We start from the raw sequence: 26,780 nt of genomic DNA, 5'->3' as shown, positions 1-26,780 counted from the left end.
AACCTGATCGACGAGATCATATTTAGCTTCATAATACCGGTGATACAAAATGTGGAGAAAAAGTCCAAAATTATTCAACTGTTAAATTAAACTTTTAGGGAAAATAAGAATAAAAACAAGTTTTAATGGTTTCAAAATCCTAAATACAGGACTAAAAAAATCACAAAAATGTGAACAGAAATCCTCTTTGATTGTTAAAACTTTTTATGCTCAATATTCTGTCTAATGCACCCTTTCACAATAAAAGAGCCACTTTCACAATAAAAGAGACACAGAGTTCAGTGTTCAGAAAAATACTCGTTTTAAGCCAATTATTTCTAAAAAAAATATCTATTTAATATTTACAATAATTGAATAAGATATTTAAGCTATTTTACTTTTGAAAGCAGTATGTACAAGTTCTTTTCAAAATAAATTACAGGCTGTATTGAATAAGATCCTCCAATAGATTTACAACACTGAAGATCCACCAAAATAAATAAAATCAATCTTTTGAAGTTAATTTGATCTTTTTTCAAATAAATAATATATAAAATCTGTCAAATTTCCCCGCATGTGTTCTTTAAGGTTAAATTAACGAACCAATTCAGCCAAATCAAACGTGACATTTTCTAACATTATGACTTTGATTCACTTGTATTTATTTTCTCCTTTTACTGTCAAATATAAACATGGTGACGTTGATGCAGAATCCAGTAAGTTTTGACGTTTAGTTCTGCATTTACATTCTACTACATGTTTATAAGAAGTTTTGAACTTTCTAATGAGAAAAAAAAATAATTATCCAGCTTAATATCCAACAACAAAGTTGTTCATTTTTGTGATATAATGCAGATAAAATTTTTGTTTAATTTTAGTTTAGTTGCTAAACTTTTGGGAATAAAAATTTCATTTGCTTCCAAAACAGCTTATTGTTTAAAAACGTTCATATTTAGCATTAAAATTAAGTTGATTTAATGTTTCATCAACCTAATTATGAATAAATTCTCCTGATTTTGTGTGTAAATTAAGTTTAGATTGTATTTTGAACAATGTTTTTTAAAGATTTCGTCAAAATTCTGCACCTGCATATCTTTGTAAGCCTCTCTGACGTGCACGTGTGCAGACGAGCCGTTTGCAGTAAAGATGCGTCTGCTGCTCCATCGTGGCGTCCCTCAGGGTCCGGACAGAAGGTCGCCGGCCGCTGCAGAGTTCACACTGAGTCCACGCAGACTGCAGGAGACACGTGCACACTCCAGATCGAGTCAGAAATCAGTGAGCAGCTGCACGGTGGAGGAACCTTCAGTATCTGGGCCGTTACGGCTCACTGCAGATCTGAAGAGGTTTTTGGAGCTGCACGGTTGAGGTTCGAATCCCGATCGTTTGTTCTCCTCGTGCATGTGGGGGTTTTCTCAGGCACTTTGGTGTCCAAAAAAATCCTTCATCCATCCTTCTACGGATGGATACAAGTTTTACAAATGTTTTAGAGTAAATTTGAGGTTCTTTTAAACGTATTTGCAGACACATAAAGTCATATTTTCATTGCTGGCTTCCATCGATCACCTTAAATACTTCAGTACTCCCTGAGGAATACTTTTATGACACTGAGCTGTGACTGTTAGGAAAAATATGATTTTTTTAAAATAATGTCTTCTGGAATAAAAATTATTAAAGTTGATCCACAGCAGAAAAAGTGTTTGATATCCCATCATGCTTTGTCGGACAGTTTACTCTTCTCTGGCTCAGGATCTGTGGGTATTTTATGATACAAGTTTTATCATAAAATACATTTCAGTGGCCTGTTGGATTTTTTAACCATCCAGTAAACATTTAAGGGTTTCTGACCATTCTTTGCTTTGCTGTTTGCAGAAGAAACTCCAGTAAATCTGATCGAGTTTCAGATAAAAACAGTCTGCTTCAACATAGAAGAGAATGTTGCTAAAGCAGCGTTACGTAAGAAGAACATCCATCTATAAATGTCAGACATTAAAGCTGCAACATCCAGGAAAGTGTGAAATTGAAAGCAGAAGCATCGTCTTCACACAGGTGTTTCTGCAGCTCTGGAGACACATGAACCGTCCAATCAGAAAGCCTCTTCAGATTTATTAAAGTTAAGGAATAAAAGTTCCATCTTTCACTTTATAATGACACAAATATATAATAAGATGTAGAAAAACTGAATAACAATGCAAGTTAAAAGCAGGTGGATTTCTTGCAGAAAAATACCTCATTAGTTTGGAAAGTTTCTGCACATAAATGTCTTTCTAACTTAACATCAAAGCTCAGGTTTGGTCATGTGATGCTTGTTTACTTCCCCAAATGACACCTTTTCTTAATTTAAACCCAAACATTTCACAGGTCCTGCTGCATGCCCTCTTCTCTAAACGCAGCCAGAAGTTCCCAAAATGCTAGAAAGTAAATATAGTTGCTCATTATTTATGCATACGGGCTGCAGGCCGCCTTTCACCTCCGCTGAGACTCAAACGCTCACTTCAAGCGGAAACACGCAGGAATGTTCCGAGGTGTCTGTGGTCTGCAGTGATTCTGATCCACAATGATTCTCTGGTCAAGTCTGGATCCATGAGTCGACGTTAGATTGTACGATTGTGTTTGACGAAACCCACCTGTTAATTAAAAACCAATCAGAACAACTCAGAGGGAGTCGATATTTATGATATTCAGCTTCATGACGGTGGTAATACAAATAATTCAACTGTTAAATTAATATTTTAGGGAAAATAATGATAAAAATCTGTTTCAATTGTTTCAAAATGACCAAAAAAATCACAATGTGAACAAAAACCACCTTTTGATCATTTAAATTTGTGTTTGAACAACATTTTTTTACATAAGTCTCTAACATAGGGGTCTGCACCGTTTCACAATAAAAGACCCACAGACCAGAAAAATATTCCTTATTTTAAGCCATTTATTTAAAAAAATATAGCTTTTAAATATTTACAATAACTGAATTTCAAAATATTATAACTTTTATAGCACATTGAATTTCTTTTTGGGTTGCACGGTGGCGCAGTGGTTAGCGCTCTTGCCTCACAGCGAGAAGGCCCCGGTTCGAATCCCGGCTGGGACCTTTCTGTGTGGAGTTTGCATGTTCTCCCCGTGCATGCGTGGGTTTTCACCGGGGACTCCGGCTTCCTCCCACCGTCCAAAAACATGCTTCATAGGTTCATTGGTGACTCTAAATTGCCCCTAGGTGTGAATGTGAGGGTGAATGTGTGTGTGATTGAGGCCCTGCGACAGACTGGCGACCTGTCCAGGGTGTACCCCGCCTTCACCCATCAGTAGCCGTGTTAGGCTCCGGCACCCCCGCGACCCCGAAAGGGAAGAAGCGGCCTGGAAGATGAATGAATGAATGAATGAATTTCTTTTCAAAATAAAATACAGTTTGTGTCACATAAGATCTTTTAAGAATCAAAGAGTCCTCCAGACCCTGAGATTCAAAAACAATTTTTAAACTTGATTTACACGCAAAAACTGACCAGTTTATTCATATTTAGGTTGATGAAACATTAAATTAACTTTATTTTAACACTAAATATGAACATTTTTAATCAACAATGTGTTTTCACTGCAAATAAAACTTTAATTCCCAAAGTTTTATAACTTTTGGTAATAAAACTAAAAGTTTTTCTGCATTATATCACGAAAATGAACAACTGAATTGTTTTTTTCTCATATGGTAAACCTTTAATTTAGTGAAGATTAAACACCATTAGCTTTTAAAGTTAATTTGACCATTTAAAACAATAGAAAATAAAACAGGCAATTCAGCCAAATAAAACGAAGTATTTTCTATTATTTTAAAGCTGCAGAAGAAAACATGTGAACCCTTTTAGATTTGATTTATGCATAAACTGGGCACACAATAAAAACATGGTGTGATTTAAAGAGGGAATGTTTTTCTCCATCATTGTGCTTTAGATTGAGATAAAAAACACATTCCAATGGAGGTTCTACCAAAGGCTTCACGAACTTTCTCAACTGTATATATAAACATGATAATATTGATGTAGAATCCAGTGAGTTTTGTTGTTTAATCTGCACTAAGTTCAACATTCTGCTCTATAAGATTTGTTCACAGATTAAGAACATCTGTCCGATGTAAATGAAGCTTTTTGGGTTGAACAGCTGCTTCATGAGATGCTGTGCATGATGGGAAATCGACTGAGTCAAACGCTCCCGTTAACAAGCCGGCGACCTTTTCTACCTCGTCTTAAAAACTCACTGGCTTACATTTTAGCCCTCATCTCACTTTCAGATTCCTCAAAGCGTTCGGGCTCCGGTCCAAGTCTCCTCCAGCTGGAGTGGAGCGGGGCAGCGCGGCGTTCGGGAAAGGTCAAGCGGCGTCGCGTCCCACAGTAAAGCTCGGTTTTAGCTCGGCTTCGCTCACACAGCAGGTGTTTTGTTTGAGATTTTTTGTTACCATTGTAGTCAGAAGTGAGACACGTCACTCTGATGAGAACTCGGTTTCACTAAAGCTCGACTGTCAACGGATTCTACCTGCTGCTGCTCTGATTCATAGAGTTCAGATGGAAATGATGACAGAACGCTCCTGGTGCTTCCAGGTGTAAAAGCTGTTTTAGTTGTGAGCTGAGCTGCATCTCCGTGTTTCTGGACGGTTTTGAGCGAATTTTGGTTGAAACTTAAAGTGGAAACAGGAGGTTTTTATTCAAATTTTTTTTGTTTTTATTCCTCAATGAACGAAACATAAAAAATAAACAGAATAGAGCAGCTTTATCGTACAGTTCAACAAATTTTAGCAGCAACTCATTTTTGCAATATTACCAAAGCAAAATATGTGAAATAATCAGAATCTAGATATGGAGAAGCTGTTTCTTCATCTTGTTTGTAGGGTATCACCTCCCATAGGTCAAAGGGTCAGAGGTGACCTCCAGGGTGGAAGCTGTCTTTGGTGATGCTTACTGAGGCAGCGGGAGCAGCAGATGTGGAGGAAAGGCTGAGTTGGTGATGTCAGCTGACAGGAGTTTAACCAGCTGAAGTTTTTCTAACCCGTCAAGGTCATTGGATCCTAGTGAAGAAGGTGTTTGGGATGATGGGAAGAAAAGGAAGCTTAAAATTTCTTTGAGTATTTCTTCATCCAAATCGTTGTAAATTATAAGCAAGTGACAAAAAAGACGAAAAGTCAGCTGGGCGGGGCCACAAGCTCCCAGCTCCGCCCCATTCTGATGCCTCCACCTGCATACAAATAGATCCATGAACGTCCTCATCGTCTGAGCTGGAATGTGGATCACAACTGGATAGTTCTGATATTCCTCGTCTTTTTGTTGCTCGGCTAATGTGAGGTTGGGGTGTGGAGGGCTGTAAACAAAGAGCTCTCAGCATCAGGCAGGGGAAATGGGGTAGAATTTCTGGTGGACTCGGCAGAAACTATGTCCTAGAAAACTGTAATTTTGTCTAAAGATGGCATAATCATATCTTAACCCTTTAACACCTTAAACATAATGTATGTTTTCAACCATTAACGTGATCATTCCAGTAGATTTTGAAGGAGAAAAGCGGCTCACTACTGGAATTATCACGTTAACAGTTAATAAATTACACTAAATCAAAGAACAGAAACACTGAAGTTGGATTTTAAATTTATATTTGCTGGAAAACGATCCAAAGATGACGAAACTGGATCGTCTTTGACTGAAAGCTTCATTTTAGGGGTTTGATCTGATCAATGTGGGCCTGCTGCTGCGTTTTGGATCACCAGAACCAACGTGAGGATGACGGATTTCATTGTGTTCCTTTGTGATTCAGACAGCGAATGTTGGACTGATCTGAGGTTTGGTATTTCAGAACTTAGTTTCAGGCTTTTATTCTGAAAGGAGCCCTCCTTTGCCCTTCAGAGAGCAGGTGAAGGGTTAAGAAGCCCGGAATCATTTGAAGGTTTGGAGACCACGGCGGTGTTGTTCTGTGAAGCTCTTCTGGGCATATTTGGTCTGCACCGGGCCCATTGTTTACCCAGATGCTTGGAAGAGGCCAGGAGTCAAGCGTTGAGCTCTGCCCTATTTATTTTTCATAAATGTCAGAGCTGTGTAGATAAAACACAGTGAGAATATGTGGCAAAATAAAAGCGCTCCACGCAGCGTCTGAATTTTCTGTTTTTCCTCAGTAAGTCAAGTCTGTTAGCAAAGCAGGCGGGAATGTTCCTCCAGATACTTTATACCCTCAGCAGAAAGCTCCTGGGAGGGAAAAAAAATCTTTTTTTTAGGGTTTTTTGACTGAACATGCAGGATGGAGGCTTCTAAACACAAAGAAAAACTTGCTAGAAGTTGAGAAAATGTAAACAAGTGTTTCCCCGCAGAATTCATTTCTGATGTTGTCCTCAAAGGTCCAGATGGAGAAAAAACGTCTTCAGCGTCAGAACGATCATAACCGAACGAGGTCGGAACACGCTAGAACAATCAGATGTCCAGATGCTTAAATAGGAATTGATTTGCTTTAATTGATCTTTATGTAACGCTTGTTTTTGCCTCCAGCTGATTAGACTTGATAATTACTTTTCCAACCTTTAGCACTCGATGCTCGTCTAACTTTTTTACATTTTGAATATTGACTTCCTGATCTAAGTAAATCTTTCTTCACTGAAACTTTTACATGTTACGTCCTAAACGTCTGCGGCTATTAGATTCCTATTAGTTCCCATCATTTTAAGCGAGTTAAAATTATTTTTGAACATTTAATTTTGTTTTTGTGGTCAAAATATATAAAAGGTTGTTTTTATAGAAAAATCATCACAAGTTTAGGTCCCAGAAGTCTTTAGGAGAAACTTTTCCCAGAAAAACACATTTCCTCCTTTCATAGTAAACTGTGACCTGAAGAAAAACTGTCACATCGTCTCTGAATATAAAATAAAAGCTGATGTTTGTGCACAGACCGCGAGGCGTCACAGCAGAAATGTAGGTCAGACCGCAACAGAGACGAACTTCTGAATCAAATCTTTTATTTTTCTTTAAAAAAGGGATGATTTAGGAGGTTTTAACACCTCACACATAAGCTGAAGTTTTTTTCATCCGGTTAAACTTCTTTCATCAGAAACAAAGCAGGCCCACCAACCTATCAGACAAAGACACGCCCCTAAAATATGCTAAACATTGGAAGCTCCTCCTAAACACAAAAAGTCATAAATAATAAAGAAAAAGCATCAAACTGATCCATAAAACTGGATTGTGATTTTCTTTTTTGGATAAAAACATGAATTTTCAGCGTGAACGTCGAAGAGAAATCGCTCTCTTCTGCCTCTAGAGGTGTTTGGAGGAATTACATTACTTTATGTAAAACCCAGAGACAATTGGTTTGATCTGATTCATTCCCTTTAATCCATCATGAAAGTTCATACTGTCAGAATCATTGACTGTATATGGGAACTGGACTGAGTGGCATTTGAAACAGAAAGTCTGAAATCCCGAAGACGCGAACACGATTCTGGCGGTAGAGGCGGCAAATGCAATGTTAATCAATGATACAGACGCGCTCTGAGGCCAATGAAGCGCCGCGGCGTGATATGAGCAACTGACGCGGCGCGGAAGTCTGACAACAACTCGATTTGAGCGGCACGGCAAAAATGTAAATACCTGAAGTTTGACAGGTCGCTGCGTCGCGTCAGCCAATCAGGAACTCAGCTTTCAGCATGTGACGTTTCCATTAACTCAGCAGGTAGAATATTTATCCAAAGCAAATGTTTTTGTCCTGAACTTTCATCTTTTTCCTTTACAAGGTTCTCAGAGCTCATCCGTCTGCTTTAAGGTGAAGGCGGGAAACACTCTGGACAGATTGGCGGCTTTCACTCCCGCGGCGGAGCTCACTCGCTCGACGGCAGACAGAGATGCTGCGGGGGGTGCCAGCTCGGGTCTCATCGAGACATTAAAAAAAGGAAAAAGGTCTCCTAATTTTACTAATTTTATTTCCCCCCTGAGATTAATACTAGTGAGTGAGCCTTTAAGCTCAGCCACAGAGACACAGAAACACAGTCGTACAGACAAGCCCCCTGTCCGGGAAAATCTTGTTTTTGTAGAAATCTTCACAATAAATACATCTAATTCCTCGACATCATGTGTCTTCCATTCATACTAAGTGAGATATGCACAGACAGAGCTGGTAGCTCCTCCCACATGTGGACACGAGGACAGAAACACATTTTTTGACAGGCGGCGAGCAGCAAATTCGCCGTGCGGCGAAAGAGGGGCGGGGCATGCGAATGGCGTTCAGTGTGAATGCACCTTTACTCAGTCTTTCTTGTGGTCAGATCAACTATTCTTGATCTGATTCATTTCATTAACATGTTCTTGATAAATCTGCTTTTTTCAGTTTGATATGTTTTAGTTATTAACGGACCAATCACATGACTCAATAAAAGTAGGCGGAGCCAGCTGGCCCCAAACGTCCAAAATGTTTGACAGACTTTGTGCATTCTTAGGTGGTAGGGGCGTGGCCTTCCAACAAGCTCACTCCTGATTGGTTAGAGCGGTTGACATAGAAACCAATCCCTGCTTTTATAAGTCGTCTGGCTCCGACGTGGCGCCGTCTTCATTTCATTGGAGCCAAAAATAACCCATCTTCTATAAGTGACATCACACTTACTCGGTCCGGTTCTCCGATACAGTCAAAGGTCTGGTCTTCAAGCCAGTTGGTTCCGCCCCCATCTTTGGTTGTAGTCAGCAGGAAGACATTCCTCTCTCTGGTCCGGTGGAGTTATCATCTGTTGGTCAGTTTTTGGATCCAGGAACCATTAATCAAGCAGTAAAAAGTCCTAGAATTGGTTCTGATCAGGATCTGGCTGTGAACAGGAGATGGAACGTTTGTGGTGTTCAGGCGCTCTGAAGACATCCTTCTGACACGGCGGCTTCACGCTGAACACAGGAACCAGAGAAACCTGACAGGAAGTCAACGAGCCAAAGGACAGGAAGGAGGTTAGCGGTGAGACGCCAGCAGATGTTCAGGTGGAGCGTCTGGATCCTCCTCGCTCTTTGTCGTTCTGATGTTCATCGGGTCCTGAAGGCTCTCTGACACGGCGGGTCATGTGATCCGTCCTGCTGTCAGAGCGGCTGTCAGAGGACGGAGCAAAGTCGCTCTGACTGTTTCCTGTTTCCTCTCACGTCTTTGTCCACATGCATCACGTTCACAGAGCTCTCGGCCCGCCGCCGCCTGCTCTTTCACCAGCATTCGGGCCGCGGCGCCTCTTGTGTTTTGAATCATTTGAGCCTTTTTAGAAAGTCAACAGTCTCTCTTCGGATCATTTTTCAAAGCAGCAGCAGAAAATAAACCCTTGACTTTTCAAACGGCTCCACTTGTGCTCAGAGTCAAAGAGCGGCGGCGGCGGTGGCGGCGGCTGGAGTGTGATGGAGAGGACCGCCTCCACGGCGTCCACTGCATCCAGCTGGAATTCACACGACTGATGGGAGACGCCGTGTGATTGACAGCGATGCAGTTTCACTCAGGAAACACAGTTTAGTGAAGCTCAGCAGAAATCATAGTCATGTCGAGAAACAAATAGATAATACTAATAGATTTACTCTATGAATTTATTCAGAATTAGCTCAATTATTTTATATTATATCTTTTTTCTGGTTGTAATTAAAAAAAAAACTTATCTTTTTGATTTAGATCAGAGCTGGTAATATAAATCACTCTCAGTTAATATTTAATAGGTAAAAAATGCCTGGCGAACCTCTCATACTCAATCCACAGAAACCTGTTTGCAAAAAAAGCAGCAAATCAAAGCAGACTGAGGGATGTTTTTCTCTCTTACTCTCTGCTGTTTGTTGGACTGACAGCAAAATTAATTCCACAAAAGTCTTTGAATGCGATCAAAGGAGAAGCTGACCTGAGGAGAAGACAGTCCTGCTAATCTGTCTTGTTGAGCACTTTACCCTCCTGATGGCCTCAGAGTCGGACTGAGCGAGCAGCAGAGACGGCTGCAGAAACACGCTGTTAAACAGCTGATTTGTGGTGGAATTATGATTTTTTTTTTGTATTTCAGTCTGTTTTTTTTGGGTCAGAGTGGGAGGTCTTCTGTCTCTGTTTTCTTCTCCCATCTGTGCAGATTTTTCCTAATTGTCAAGATCACCTGATTGGTTGATTCTGATTATCTTCTGATCACAGCAGCAGAGCTGACATTTCTTCTCTGCTTATTTAGACTTCAGTCTTTGGAATATTTGTTCACTTTTTCGGCCGATATCGATAACCAATATTTTCCCTCCAGCTGTGATCAATCACAGATATTTACAGATACCGATATTGAAGTTTCTTCATGTTATCTCTGAAGTAGAAGGTTCTTCTTCAGGTTCCTCGTTGGTTCTTTTCCCCCCAAAGAGACGTTTTCAAATACGTCTTTTTGTTTGGTTTAAATTAGCGTTTAGCTTTGGGCTAAAAGCTCGGACCGCTAGCTATGTTAAAACGCCATGTTGAAACCACAGCTAGCGTTTCGAACGTTTAGCCCAATAACTAAAGGTCCGCTAACTATGTTAAAACTATAGCAATGTTAAAAGCATAGCTAGTGGTCTGCTAACTATGTTAAACCCATAGATATGTAAAAGCATAGCTAGCGGTCAAAGGTTTTAGCCCATTAGCTAGCGGTCTGCTAGCTTTGTTTTTTAAATGCTACTCGGGCAACTCGCTATGATAGCTGCTCCTGATTTACAACAATTTAAATACATAAATACTCAGGAATTCAAATGTAATCTTCATTTTCTTTAGTCCTCCATTATTGGAAAAATACCACAAGAATGTGTTGAAAATTTTCATTTCTTCTCCTTTTCCAACCCCTCCTCTGAGATCTCAGCTCAGTTTGTGTTTGCAAAGACCCAGCAGCCATGTGACCTGGGGGGCGTTTCTCGCAGCTCCTGTGCGTCGGCTCCAGCTGACCTCAGGAGAACAGAGAGAATGAATGAATGAGAGAGTGAAGGACGGAAAACAGCAGGAAAAAAAGAGGCAGCTGGAGCCCAAGTGTGATGAAGGTGACGAGAGAAAAGCGGTTCACAGCTTCACAGCGGGCTGCAGACGGCAGCATTCCTCAAGCCGACGCATCAGTCCACAAACGCCGTCTGCGAACTCTATTTACCCGGGTTGAGAGGTGGCCGCGAACTCATCCGTTTATCCTGGCAGAGCAGTCCAAAACAGCCGGCGGAGGAGGAGGAGGAGGAGGAGGAAGAGCAGCCCCGAGCCCAAACAGGTCCGGTTCTGCATTTCAGCTGAAGCCGGCGGATTCGTCCTGAGAAGTTTAGCAGATGAAGCGCTGAAGGAAGGCGACGCTAGAACAGCTGAACTTCTTACAGATTTTACTGAAAAATAATGAGTTTCTTAATTTTTCCTCTATACTCTTCAGTTTGAATCTCAAAATGTTTCCAGAAATGAACTTAAATCTGAGAAAAGTTTGAGTTAAACTCAGCTTCACTTGATCTTCATCTAAATAAAAAAAATAAATAAATGCACCAATAAGACAAAAACAAAAGATTTTCCTTTAGAGCTGAAACTTTCTGCACATTTTTATGAACAAGAAGCAAAGAGAAAATCTAAACCCAAGCTGGTTTCTCTGGATCTTTGTGCTACAATCATCATCTGGAGGTAGAAATGCGTCCCTAGAAGCGTCCACACTGCAGAGATGAATGCAGACAGCTCAAAGCTTTTATTATGGAGGAATTTAACGAGGAAAAGGATGAAGATGTTCAGCCAGGGAGGTTTGTCTTCAACAAATTAACACAAAATCTTTAACATTCAGTAACTTTTCAACCGTTAACACGATAATTCCAGTCGATTTTCCAAATCTGCTGGAATTATCCTGTTAACGGTTGAAAAGTTACAGTAAATCATAAACACTGGAGCTCCTCCGTGTTAAAATGAAAAACACTTTGTCAAAAATGTTGTTTCAACATCTTCTTGTGACACATATAAAGAAAACTAACCTTGAAATTACATTTATGAGTATTTATTTATTCATTTCTCAGCAAAAGGGAAGGGAAGGGGGGCGGGGTTGCTCCATGTCAACAGTCCCGCCCACAACTGAAAATTGCAGAAACTATGGCCCAATCCAAATTCTTCCGTCCCCCTTCATTTATGCCTCCATATGGAGAGTTTTGGAAAGTTATTGTCTCATATTTCGGACGTCACTTTTGTTCGATGACGTCATCGATAATTGCCGCTAGCGTTAGCGCGTAGCTTCCAGAGCTTGAATATACACAACAACAGCGCGAAAAAGGTCATGCTACAACAAAAAGTCATTCCTTACATTTAAATGTAAACGTCGGTGGTTCAACGTGAAGAAAAGCGCTTCTCAGCGCGACGCGGTTTAGAGGACTTTATATCTCTCTGTTTGGAAGGTCTTAATTGTTTTCTCTTTTTTTGTGAAGCACTTTGGCGTTTTATCCAAAGATCATTCAATCATGAGCATTTTTTTTTGTTTGAAAGCATGAATCTGTTTTAGAACAAATATTTTTTTGTATTCATCCTGTTAAAAGTCTGTTATTTCTGGCATGATGATGTGAGTCAGAGCGCAGAGGGGAACCGAGAGGCTGCTCCGTGTTTCTAAATGGATTCGGATCAATAAAAATAGATTTTTGCAAACTGCCTCAGAAAAAAAGAAAATGATTTGTAAAATAAAATTAAAATAAAGACTCACAGCACTTTCATCTGCAGATTGATTTATATTTCCCCTGTTTCGTCCTAATGAATCATTTTATTTAAGTCGTGATTCTAAAATTTTATCATAAATTTAGAGTAAAAACATTTTTAAATGTGTTTCCTTAAAGCTTCTCTAAACCTGTTTATTTTTATATTTGGTAACCTTGGTAACATAGAATGGTTGAAAAGTCTTTAATAGTGTTGATAAGACCCGAACCCGGCCCGCTGATGGAGGCTTCAGCACCTCCAGAACCTCCAGAATCTTCTGCATGTTTCCTTCCACAGCCGTCATGTGTAAACCAGCAGGACGGCCTTCGTGTGGATTATTTTCTAGCTGTGCTGCAGAGAGAAAGCCGCTCTCATTAGTGCTCCCTGAGAACAGTAATGGGAAAAGCATCCTTGACTTGAACATTTCTGCGGTGAAACGCTCCTCTGGAATCAGAGCGACTCTGGAGACATCAGGAATGTGAAATACAATCCATTTCTCTTCCAGAATTAGAGTTTTAAATGTTTTCTGTGAGGGAATCTGATAGTTGGAGGGATTTATGAGGAAAACTCAGCAGGAAAAATATGGAGTGAATCTCCCAGATCGAACAAGGATTTGACAGATTCAATCCTGATTGTTTGGTTCTGCGTTTTTGTAGCATGAGCTGTGTTATCGACGACGTTCTTTCTCTGTGTTAAACAGTCAGAATAATTGGAATCCAGTGTTTTTTTTTTAACGTTTTAAAGAAAAAAGACTTTGTGACACTGGAGATGTCTCTCTCTCTTTGATCTACCGGAAATCTTTGACGTGATTAACGTGAATCAACTGATTCGGATGCAAAGAAAAGTGTCTTTTCATATCGACTTTGGACCTTAATTATTAAAAGTGTCACATAACAGCCCAAAGCTGCTTCTGTCTTTCACTTTAGAATCTGTTTGAATTAGTAGATCCATAAACGCTTGAAGATTCAGATGGAAGACTGGAGCTAAAGCGGTCTGAGAGGGTTAAAGCTTTCATCAGTTTGCAAACGTTTATGGTTATTGTCAGTGAGGAGTTCTCAGAGAAACACAGAAAAGCTGCCAAGGACGTTATAAAATGGGCGGAGCCTCAGGGATCGAGTCGTTTTACTTCTGGGCAGAAATAGAGTTAAAAATATAGATATATTTTGTTCATAATTCATTCTTTAGTGTGCCAAAGGTGATATATGATCATATTTATGGTTTACTCTGAAAGGCTGAAGGAAATCCTTTAACATTTAAGGTCACAGTTGTTTACTTTATGACTCTGTTACACTTTAATTTCTGTTTGTTTACATGTCTGCTCAGTGTTTTAGGTTGAGCTTCTCTCTGTATTTGATTTGAATTTATGGCCAAATTTGCTCAACTTTTACCAGTTCACTGTTTTTACCAGCGACTGCAGAGAGAGGAACTCGGTTTTAGTGTAAAGGATGACAGTAGTCTTGAGGTGGAGTCAGAGTTTCTTCATCAGTGGATGAAGACGGAGGAAGTCACATGACCAGGAAAACGCTTCATAACTCAACTTTGAGACGACGTCACCTGGATAAAGGAGAACCTGCAACAACATGATAAATAAGGTTAATAAGACAAGAATTGGGATAAAATAAATGTTTGTTTTGAATTTGTTCTTGTTTTTCAAAAGCCAAAACATGCCTTCATGTTGATTGAAAGCTACTTTCAAACAGAACATTTTGCAGTTTTTGTTTTCAAACTGTGTTTTTTGTTGTAACTTTAGTGCCATTTTTACCAATTAGTTAATGTTTATTCCAGTTGAACGGGCCGCATGTGGCCCCCGGGCCGTTGTTTGGCCCCCTGAACTTGTCCCAAAATGCCACCTCGAGGCGACCTAAATGTGAGTACTCAGTCAGCAGGTGACTGTGCAGGAGCATTTGTATTTGCAGCAGCCTCAGTTCTACACGCCGCGCGTTGGTTGGACCGAACGATTTTTCTCTAAAAGTTAGTGGTCGCCCGGGCACATTTGGAGGTCGGTAGCAGCTCTGATTGGACGATTTCTCTGGATGGCGGCCGTCCATATCAAGAAATGCTAGCCGCTTGGTAGCTTATAAAAAGTGGGTCAGTCTGCACGCCTGACGCCACATTCATGACCACACCAACACTTTTCACAAAAATCGGATGAAATCTTGAAGACCCTGCCTTCCCATGGCGCGGTGGCGGCTGTATTTGTGATCGTAGGAAGGTTCTTGGATGACCCTAAGCGAGGCGGTCCGCTCCTGTTTTGGGTTCTCCTCCGTATCTCTTTGGGGAATCAGGAGTCACAACTGAAAGAAGAAATGTGGTTCGTCAAAGGAAAACGCTCAGAAGTTTCATGGCAGTTCTGTCTATCTGGAAGCAAAAACCAACAAATTCCCCGTCACTTAGACGGTGCCTGCAGCTGGAAGCTGAGCTGAAGCGTCCTGACGGCGGGAGAAGCTGGCCGGCTCTGCTGGCGTGACGGATGCTCCGGCTGATGGGACTCTGCTGCAGGAGCTGCAGACTGATGTTGCGGTTTGCATGGCTGCTGGTGTGTTTGTGTTGTGGCTCGCTGAACGGCGTCTCATTACTGACCTGCTCTCAGGAATGAGTCAGCCGGATCCCGCCGCCGAACAGCTGATGCAACGCCGACTATTTTTAGCTGGAACTCGGTCAACTGGTGGGTTTAGGAGGCCGAGCGCTGCTGGGAGAAAACATGTTGGAGATGTTGGAGTTGGGAAATCTTTAAATCTGGAGATTTTTGTGGACAAATGTGGAATTCCCTTCAAACGTTCTCAAAGAAAATGAGCATTAGGTTCTCTGATTTTGATTGAATTTACCCTATGAGACTTTTGTTTTTGAGTTTCATTTTTCCATTTGGTTTATTTGTCCATAAAGAGAAAATGCTGTAGTTGCACCTTGTTCCAGGTGCCGTGGATCGTTACTTACACAGCGATCCTATGGGCTCAAAATAAGGCCATGAAGATTCACAACTGCATGTTTGCTCATAAATCAAGTCTTATCTTACCGCAAAATAAATCTGCCCCAAAAATGTAGGTTTCCAAATGTAAAAAAAGGATCTGCATGAATGTAAACAAGATTTGCATTTGTGAAATATTTTCTGCAATTTTTTGCATTTTGTTTTGTAAATATGAAGCAAAAAACTGAGTGTAAACTCCTGAAGTTCTAGGTTGTTTTTTACTTTATTGACAAACAACATAATCCAACAATTGTGAATGTGTCAGGGGAATTAAAATGTGAACAAATTGTAGAAAAACAAACAAATAAAAATGACAAAAATATATAATACATGAGAAAAAAGAAGCATTAATCCAATAACCTTCAGGGTTCAATAAACTTTACATTTCTCAATAATCCATTTAACTCAAATTTACTTTTTGTGTTGAAGTTATTTATGATGTTACAGAACTATATGATTTCATTTAAAAAATGTTGGAATCTTGGTTTGGATTGTCTACTTTGTCAGTAACGTAACCCAGAATCATTTCTTTTTATTTAAAATTGCACAGTTTCTTTTTCTGCGCAGACTTTAAGGTGGATTTCTGCGTTAATTTGGCCGAGGAATGTATTCAGACAGTATTAGTCGAATAGTGAATCCTTAAAAAAAAAAATAGTAAATTTAGAAATATTCACAACTTTTATTATCTGCTAACATTCGTAGCTTCCTCCCATTTTATTTCTGAATTTTCACTTTGTTTTTTAAGGATTTCCCTGTGTAAACATGTAGTTGTGGTTGTGAATCTTTATGGATTATTTGAACTCATACAATCAATTCATGAATCAACAATTCACAGATAAAACTAATATTTTTAATATGTTGGATTTGTTGTTATGTTTGCCTTTTTACTGGAAGTAGGAGAATGGAAATAATATATATATATATTTAATGACTAATATTTATATTTTTAAATGTTATATTTCAGCTCAAAACACAAAGATTTAGAAATAAATACATAGATTTGATCACTTTAAAGGTTCTTCTGTCAACTTCAGCAGGAAACAAAAACAAACATTTCTGTTCATTTGGATCGTTTAACCACAGATTCTGTAAATGTTCTCCACAGTTTTTCATCCTCAAAGTTCTTCTGATAACAGTTCCAGTAGAGAAATGAAATCACCTCTATAAAAAACGACATTATTTGGTATTTTAGAGCAACAATTCCATCATCTAAAGTCTATTTTGCTTTATTTATAAAGATTGTAAATCAGCGCTCTCTGACAGAATATTTTTTTCTGGAATGGATCACAAATATTTGAGTATCCAGATACGCGTTCGTCTCTGGATGGTTCCAGCTCAGGTGTTTCCGTATTTCTAATTGGCTTTGCTCGTTTGTCTGCATGTTTTTGCAGAGAACCTTCAGAATAAAATGATTATGATAAAGGTTTTAGGCCAGCAGGTGTAAATGTTTGAAAATCTTGAACTCAAAGAAGAAGTACAACAAAAATACAGCTAATTACTTTATTTCATAACTGTACTGAGGTAAAAAACAATACTTATAATAGTGATAACTTCTTTATTTTTTATGTTTTCTCAGCTGTTTTTGATTCTTCTAGTTGTTGATGTAACTTTCACTTCTTTGTTGAATGTATGGATGTAACCGCCAGAAAAATACGCTTTTCTGGATTCTGCTCCCTTTTATTTCCCCTCCTTTGTATTGTTTTATGGAAATGAAATTAAATAGAAAAAGAAAAATCTAAAACAAGAACTTTTTAAGCTTGTTTCTTATGAATTTTATGACCTGGAGCTCTTTGATTTGTGCACAAAACAAACAAATAACTAAGTTAAGCTTCAGTCCTTTTGTTTAAAATCCAGCATAAACTACAATTCCCAGAGTTCCACCCTTCACATTAAAAATATATATAAGTCCTCTTTAGAAACCCAAGGATTTCATTCAGTCGTCTGCAGAGTTTGGGAGATATTCAGGTTTAGAAATGTCCTTTACAGAAGACCAGTTTGCATTTCTGATACTGTGCAGAAATGTTTCTTGTTCTTAAAGGAAAGTTGCTGAGATATTTGTCAATGTCAGAAGACGCTGTTTGCTTATGTCTCTAGAGTTTTAATTTCTGAGTCGAAGTGATGGGACGACATGAAGAATCAGAACTTTAATCATCCAAATTTGAGCCAAATGCTATAAAAAGTTGGTGAATATTGATCAAGTTTAATTCCACCTTAGATGTATCCATACGTGTCTTTTCTTTACCCATAATTCACCTTGTTGAGCTGTCGGAATCCATAAAGAAACCGTGTAAACAGGACTCAAAAAGGTTTGGTTTTGTGCCTCCAGTTTGCCAAAGGAAATAGTCTTTGACCACTTGCCTTATTTTGTCACGATAAAATCCTTTTCTTGGTCCAAATCCCTCAGAGTTTAAATCAAACGTTGGTTCAGGTTCGCCTCCCTTTAGAGGAAAACAATCATTTGGGGAAATTGAATCTTGAAATGACCTGAAATGTTGGTTTGTCCTCTCAGTAAGTTCATTACCAACAGGAGAGTTTAACCCTTCAGCAGTGTGGGGCTTTTTGAGGATTTATGATTTAAATTTAAGCCAAAAACTGCATTTCTGAGTATTTGTTTGTTCAATTGTTGTAAATTTGGAGCAGCTTGGAAGAACTTGTAGTTGTATATCGTATCAGTTATAAGCTCCTGGCTCCGCCAAATAGATCCATGAACGTCTTTGTTTTCCTGGTCTGAGCTGGATCCTGGACCAACCTCTGATATTGTCTGCTGTTTTTGTTGCACCGCTCATGTTAGGTTGGGGGTGTGAGGGGATGTAAGCTAGCTGGAGAGCGTGTAAACAAGGGGCTGATGGGAACTGAGTGCTGGCTTACTCCCCGCCCACAACTCAGAGGTGAATTTCTATTGAACTGCTGCCGCTCTGCAGAAACAAAACAGATTCTTTGGCTAAAAATGACATAATTATAATTAGAAGAGCACCGGGAGCAGTTTGAAAATAGATCAGAAGAGGATCAAAGTTGGGCTTGAAATCATTCCATGTACATCTTAATAAATTTTATGTATTTCTTTTATGTGTTTTGCAGCTCTTCAGGTCTGCACAGACAAATTAAGCTCTATAAATGAAGTTCTTGTAAATTTTCTTAGAGTGGAGGGCTGCAGAAAGGTTTAGATTTCCACCTTTGAGTATAAATGATCGATCTGTTGACGGTTCGTGATGTAATTGGCTTTTCAGGCTCCAAAGCAGCCAATTTTCCCATGTAAACCGTCATTTCTTCGTTCTTCTCTTGTTCCAGTGAAGCTCGGCTTCTTTAAAGAGGAAGTTCCAGTTTTCTTCTCAGTTTGGTGTCAGATCGTCTCGTCCTATTGTTAGATTTTCTCACTTCAGCTCCAGGCCTTCCCTCCTCCGCTGTTGACGGCTTTACGGCCGAAGCAGAAGAAAAGAGGCTGAACTTTTTTATGTGTTTATGGCTCCAAGTTTCCAGCTCTTTGCGGAGTAATCTGGCTGATAAGACGGCGCGGCTTTGTAGATGGATGTTTGGTAAAGCATGCAGCCGTGGACTCTGAGGTCAAGTTAGTCATCAGCCTGGAAGCTCGGAGCCAGGAAATGTGAGCCTGAGACCAGGATTAGAGTTTGGGGATCAAACATGAAGCAGAGAAACTGCAGAGAGAATTAGATCTGATTAGAAATGCTTTTCGACTAAAACTGAAATGTTATGTTATGTAAAAAGTACTAAAGAAAGTAAAAATATCCTGATTGTTTTTTGTTCTGCAGGAAAAATAATCGTATCAAGAAAGTTGTGTCAATAAATGAGCATTGACACAACTTTACTCCAAATGTTTGTTCTGGGGATCAAAAAATCTCCTTTTTCTAAAATCATTCTGTCCATCTTTGATTTTTAGAGATGCTCCGCCCACGTTGCAGCCAAGTCTTCTCTGATTGGTTAGTTTAAAATCTAACATGTTTAAACTTCTCATTTTGAGCTATTTTTTTTTCATCGCATTACTTTTAAAAAGTGGGATCCAGCTCTTTTATTCTATTAGATTTCAGTTGTTCAGGATTTTATTTGATATTTGATTTTTATTTGTTCATAATTTCAAAAAACAAATGGAGGCAAAACTTTTATTTTCTACAACAGATGATAAGGGCCTCAAAAAAAAGTTATATTACAAGATCTAAAGTCATACATTTTTAAACATGTAAAACAGAAACATTTACGAGAAAAAGAGTCATAGATTCAGTCGATTATTTTTAAAGTCATGAATATACGACTTTATTCTCATAATTTAAAAGTTACAACTTTTTTAGCATAAGAGATTTAAAGAAAAAAAAGCTATTTGTTTTGAGAGATGTCTTTTTTTAGTTTACACATTTATCTTCATTGTTTTTTTTAGATTAAGTCACTTTCAATCATTAAAGCATAAATTATGAAATGAAATGAAAGTCATTTTAAGTGATTCACAAACGGGGAAAAAAGTTACCTGTTTAATAAGTGACTTTTATTTTGAAACACTGAAATGGGCGGGGCCAAAGTCTCTTTTCTCAAATCTGTGAGCACCATTCTGCTGCATATCTCTGCACCTAAAGTCCCGCCCACAATTCCGAATTGTATTTCTGCTGCAGCTGTGCATAAAATGTCTTAAAAATGGACAAAGTCGTCCTGAATTTGACTAAAAACCGAACTGTCAAAATTAAATGTCCGGAGACGTCTTGAAAATGGAACGTAAGTTTATTGTGAAGAATCTGTAAGAAAAACTGAAGTTACTCACACTTATGACGTACAGGTGATGCTGTCGTACAGTGTCCTCACCTACTCCCCCCTTCCAACCTGTCGCCCGCAGCACGCCCATAGACAAACTCTCTCTGCTTATCAGTCCATATCTTTGATTTTCCTGCGTTCCCCCTGACACCCCGTACTCCGTTTTTCGCCCGTATCCACCCGTAAGGATGGTTGGGACGACGGCTTAAGCTGTTTCAGCTTCTTAAGTGATGCTTTCCACGTAAACGTGGAGCATTTCCTGCATTCAAACTCCATCTGTTCATTACACACACACACATTTTTTCAGCAGACTCCTGGCCAGTTAAAACATTTGACGGCTAATAAATCTTTTTTCCGACAAATAAAACATCTAATTAGATCATATGCGTAAAATCAGCTTGTAACAGATTGACGCTGCCAACAACAACCAAAAAAAAAAAACTTTTCTAAGAGACCTTAGAAGAAACATCTCCAGGAGCGAGCTGGGATTCTCTCCACGAGGCAGGAATGGATGAAGCAATGCCTTACATGGTTTCTGCTTAATCACAGCAGATTCTCCTCGTGATCCCAGAGCTGGATGGGCGGCTTTAGGCATATTACTCCTGGTTCCAAACTTCCTCCCATTAGTTTTCCAATTACGGAGGTCACAGGGGTCCTGAGAACACTAAAGCCCTCAGAGATGGGGTTATTGGAGCCGAGGGCCACAGGGTGGGGTTTAGGAAGCACGCTTGCCTTCAGAACGTCAGTTCGGTGCATGTCGGAGGTTTCTAAAGGATTTGGAACTTTTACTCTGCGCCAGACAATGAAATTAAAGTATTGAACAGTAAGGTTGTATCTGCAGGTTTAGGTCAAAGTTAGACTTTAAACTGACATTGATTCATCAAAAGAATTATAGTCCACATGGTTGGAAAATGGTCCTAAAGGATTCAGAATTATGAGTCTTTGTCAGCATCTTCTGCGTATGTTCCATCTCATATCAGCTGATTCCACAATGTTTAAACCGTTTTAGTCTAATAAAGTCAGAAGAACTTATCTTCACAGAAACTCTTAATATTAGAGTTGAGTTTAACCTTCACTCCTGTAGCCGCAATCAAAGCTAACGAACAGAAGCAGAAAAAGAGGCTAAAAAAACATGCTAAGTCTTGATTAGCTTACAGTTGTTCATGGTTTTAATTGATATTTTGTTCATAATTTCTTTAAAAAAGAAATTATGAACAAAACAAATAAAACAATTAAATAAATATCTATTTTAAATCAATATCTAGATTAGTTTGTATCAAAATGTTTAGGTGACATCACTTTTAATGATTTAAAGCATAAATAGTTAAAATAATTAAATTAATAAATGAAGCCATTTTATATTATTCAAAACTGGGAAAAAGTCACTTGTTTAATTAGTGACTTTTATTTTGAAACTCAAAGCAGCAGTAGTGAGTAGTATGAAAATATCAATTCAGTGAAATTTCGCAATAATTTATATTTGTATTGATTTAAAATACTACCGAGGAGATAATTCATCAATTTTTGAAAAGCAAACATAGTTCAGAGTTAATTTTGTTTTCCACTTAAATAGTTCCTAAATTACCAAAATAAAAGCACCATAAATTTGCTTGGATGAAAACAACTTGTTTCAGAGAACCAGTTACAGAGCTTAATGTTCTGATCATTAAATAACATGTATTTTACTAATTTACTTTTGTAAAATAATTATTATTCACGTAATTCTTAAGTCATAATTAAAAAAAGTAAACTATTGGCTGGTGCTGTTTTGCGATACATCAGGATATGTATTGTCTCATAACACGTGTATCGCGATGCGTATCGTATCGTCAGAATCTTGCCAATACTACTGGTGAGCACTGTTTAAAAAAAGCTAAATAAAGTACTCTAAAGTACTTATTTAATGCATCATTTTGGGTCATTTATGATCTTGTAAGTAGAGAAGACATTGTTTAACAATGACCTCCTAAAATAATCATAATTTTCCCGCCTTTTCATGATAACGTTCGCCTGTGATTTCTCATGTCTCCTGCTGAAGAAGTTGTCCTCACACGAGATCTAAAGCTTCAAATGTGAAGTCGTTGCTTTCATCACTTCTGTTTGTAAAAAGATTTATAGCTTTGACTGCTTTCAGCTGGAGGTGGAGGGAAGCGAAGGATGTTTCACGTTGTTTGATCTTCTCGTGAATAAACGGGATCTCCGTGGTGCTTTCCTGCAGTCCTCCATGCAGCTCAGTTTCAGGCTGAATTCAGGATCTTCACCTCAACTTCTGCTCAAATGTTGCAGCCTTCATTGGTGACCAGCTTTAACTCCTTCACGTCACGGCATCATAAATGATGCGAATGTTAAAGACGAATCTCCTCTAAAGCTTCGTCTGCGTTTACATTTTTAGGAGCTGAGAGTTTTACATACAGGCCAACATTTTTGGATCTGTAAAATGTAACATTTGGTATCTAAATATAACAACTGGATGCAGTGATTTCACCTTTAAAGGCTGTAAATTCAGATAACAGATTTCTGCATCAGAATGGTTTGATTTGAACTTTGTTCCAAATGTGTTTAATGAGAAGAGTTGTTAATAATCTCTTCATAACACAAGATATGAGATACGGTTTTATCTGTGGGGAAAAAACAAACTATTACAGTTATGGGACGTGCAGTATTAGAGGAAGTTAAAGTATGCAAACTCTCAAAGATCATCTACATCACATAAGTCACAGTCAAGGCCCGGGGGCCGGATCCGGCCCTCCAGGTAGTTCTATCGGCCCTCCAGATCATTTTATTTTATTGTTATTAATGACCCGATGTTATCTTGTGTTCATTTCTAACTTTTATAATTTTGACAAAATATATTTTTATGGAGAGTAAAATATTGAAAGTTTTTTTTTTGGATTCTTTTGACATTTACTAAGATTTTTTTAGACTATTTTGGAGATTAGCAAACATTTCAGCTACATGCTAGCTGTTTTAGCTAACCTAAGTTTTTTTAGGCTAATTTAGCATTTAGCTAATATTTTAGTGGCTATCAGCTTCAGGGTTTTCAGCTATCATTTCAGCATCTTCAGCAAGGATTTTATGGTCAATTAGTTCCTATTGGTGGAGATCTCCACACCTCAGGGTTGGTTTAGTCTGAGTTTACCAGAAGTTTCCCTGATGTTTTTGAAGCATTTTTCTGACGATGGAGGTCGTATCCATCCCGCCTCACCAAACCCAGATATCCTGAAACATTCCTGCCTTCTCATTGATCACACACCGCAGAGATGATATGACAGAATCTGTCCGTGGTTTTAGATCAGTGTTACCAGAAACCGGGCCGAGCTCTCTCCGGATCACGTTTCTGTGGTACGGATGTTTCCCTGATAGCCAGATCAAGTATCAGATAATGGAGCCAATCTAACCGAGCGCTCCTCTCCCTTCAGGTTCTGCTGTCAAACCACATCCAGAACATGAAAACATTTCACTCTGAACCAGCAGCAGAAATCCACGTTTTGGAGGTATTTTTTAATGATGAGCTTCATGTAATCTTTATACAAAGGATTAAGAGAAACTTTTTCTCATAAACTCACAGATTTTCTGGAAGCAGATCATGAAAATATTTTAGGAGCACAAACTTAAATTACTCAACAGTAGGAGACATTAGGCTGACCTCCATAACGACGGCCCTGAGCGGGAGCGTCCACCCTGACACTAGAGTCGTTGGTTTGAATCCAGTCCAACCAAAAACCACAAAAAGACATTTTTCTACAGGTTTGGATCTTAAACCACCAGATGTTTCTTGAGTGTTTTTAGAGGAGGAGTTACCTCTGTAGAGGTAAGACAACCAATAGGACAGCAGCTGCAGTGTGTACCAACCTATAGGAAACATTTGGCCTCGTTACATTGTAAAGTATTAAGGGAATTCTTAGTCCCAGCTCTGCTTACAGGTGGAGATGGACTATTTACAGGTGAAAAATGGTCAAACCTGTACTGGACCCTAAAGCTCCTCAACGGAGCCAAAGGTTTTGTAACTGAAATTTTCTGATTTGAAAATGGGGAAAAAAAGTGTTGAAAGTGGAAAAAAAATGAAATTGAAAAACAAGTTTTGAAATGGAAATTCTGAGTTTTTAAGCCTAAATAAACAGAACATTTGAAGCTGAAAATAATTACGTTTATTTTAGAATAGCAAAAAGTTTGGAACATTTTACTTTTTTTTTCTTTTTTGGCCAAACACCAATATTTTTTCCAATTTGTTTTAGACTTAGACTTAGACTTAGACTTGGCTTTATTGATCCCTTTGGGATAGCACCCTTGGGGAAATTAAGTTTTCCAGCAGCTTACAGTAGTAGTACAGTAGTTAGTTGGGTTTCAAAAAATATTGGCCCCCAATTTATCTCCACACAGTAATGTTTTGTTTGTATGACTGAGAGAATAAAGTACTTTGTGTCAAACACTGCTGAATGTAGCCGACTCGGTAGTTTTTAAAATGGTTCAGGTGCTTGAACAGGTGCTTTCTAGAAACATTTCATGATGATGCAGCGTGACAGAATGAGAAAGGCTTTATTTATTTATTTATTTGGTCATATATAGTTAATAAATATTGTCTTGGCAGCATTTATGTCGATACAAGTATCACCAAATGAAGTATCGCGATATTTCCTATTTTCGGACACCCCTATGACCCCCTGAGACCCACAGAACCTGTTCGGGTCGACCCATCCCAGCTGAAGTCTGTAATCCTAACTAATCGTTCTTCTCCAGATGTTTATACAAACACTTTGAACCATAAAGTTTATCTCAACAGTTTCTTCTACAGATTAAAGAGATTTTAACAAACCGGATCACAAATGTGTCATAGTGATTCACGACCCCATCGTGGCAGGCTTGATTCCTCTGAAAGCGCCGCTTGAATACTTTTCCGTGAGTTTGTGAATCAGTAAACAGTTACTGGCACAGTGTAATCTGTGTTATCTGCTGCAGCGATAACAGGAACAGATACGGTTGTTTTCAGGGTTTTGAAGGGTTTGTAGCAGAAACAGGCGACTTGTGGACTTGTGACACAATGGAAACGCGGTCGGGCGTTCTGGTAACATCATCGTAGCGTTTGGCCGTCCTCTCAGGGTGACGTAGCCTTGCTCGAGTCTCCTGTCGCCGTGTGAGTGTGCAGAGTTTCTCTTCTGGCTTCAGTTTATCGCTCAGTGAATCTCCACATGTGCACTTTGGATGTTCAGCAGGTTTTTACTGCTGCCGAAGTCTCCACTGAGTCACGCTGCGGCATCCCAACGTCCTGCAGACACAGGCTGACAGAGAGGACAGGAAGTCGGCCAGAAAGGTCATTTCTAATGACTACTTACCCTGCACACGAGCGTTCTGACAAACAAATATTTGATGAAATTAGCAGCTGACATTTCTCTGCTCATTTTTCTGTCTCCTCCCGATTAACCTGAACATTTCTCTACAAGTTATGTAAATTACTGGATCTCCTTGGTGTTTTTTATCATTTTTTACACAAGTTGCAACATTTTCCTTAAAATAAGTTGTGATTAATGTCTGTAGGACTTCCACATTTTAACGCATTTGTTGTTTTTCCCAGTTTATTAAAGTGTGATTTTATTAAACTCAGAATAAATAAACAGAATTGATTCTTATAAAATAGGGATTTATTTAAAAATAGAACACATTTTTATCATTTTTATGGGAGAGCAACTAGTGTAGGATAATTATATAAGTGCAACATGTTCAGTAAGCTTTAAATCAAAAATGTAACCATAAAAAATATGTTCTTTTATTTTTTGAAAAAAGAATCTATTTAGTTTTTAGTTAAATGCATCTTTTGGTCATTTTGTGTTAATTCTCTTTCTTTTGTTACTTTTTAATCTTCCATTTTTTTAGGTGTTTTAAGTCTAACTTACACTTTAATAGTCGACTAATCACAGATTATTATCGGAACATTTCATCCATAATTCGCTTTAAACTTTGAGCGTATGCTATAAGCTAACTAAAAATAAAGACAATTAAACTTTTAATGTATCCTGCAGATTTTCTCCTTCATTTATATATTTGAGTAAAACGAGACTTAAATTAAATGAGGTCAATAATCTGAATCAACTACAGAAAAACTAAATAAAAGCAATTCGTATTTTTTAAGCCTTAAAAACATATATTAAATAAAACATATAAACACACTCAAAGTCAAGTAGAAAAGACTGTTTTTAAAAAAAACTGTGCAAGAAAAAAAAAACGTTTTTCATTAGCAAAATAATCCTAATTAAAAAACATTAAGAGATGTTTTCCTATAACTCTTAAAACAACTTTTTCTTTCTTCATTAGCATTTTTTTGCTTAAATAAATAAATTAATCCAAATTGTAAGAATTTTTTTATTTGTTTTTTAGGGCCTTTTTCTGCACTTATTTACAATTTTTTGTATTTTTAGGTGTTAAAAGTCTGAAATAAAACTCTTCAGGATTGATAGAG

At 38.4% G+C, this 26,780-nt stretch overlaps 1 protein-coding gene and 1 long non-coding RNA gene across 7 annotated transcripts in view; one reads left to right on the top strand and one right to left on the bottom strand.

The window, feature by feature from the left end:
* htr4 (5-hydroxytryptamine receptor 4) overlaps positions 1-26,780 on the top strand; it is a 167,716-nt gene that overhangs the window by 18,960 nt on the left and 121,976 nt on the right. The gene's annotated exons all lie outside the window — the stretch shown is intronic.
* On the bottom strand, positions 10,686-12,844 carry LOC112137869. Its single transcript, XR_002917640.2, has 3 exons — positions 12,623-12,844; positions 11,069-11,218; positions 10,686-10,867 (listed from the first exon to the last, which is right to left on the bottom strand). It is a non-coding gene; the product is annotated as an uncharacterized LOC112137869 (long non-coding RNA).

The sequence above is a fragment of the Oryzias melastigma genome, linkage group LG10 (assembly GCF_002922805.2).
Source record: "Oryzias melastigma strain HK-1 linkage group LG10, ASM292280v2, whole genome shotgun sequence".
NCBI lineage: Eukaryota > Metazoa > Chordata > Actinopteri > Beloniformes > Adrianichthyidae > Oryzias > Oryzias melastigma.
This window is presented reverse-complemented; position numbering and strand designations above follow the sequence as displayed.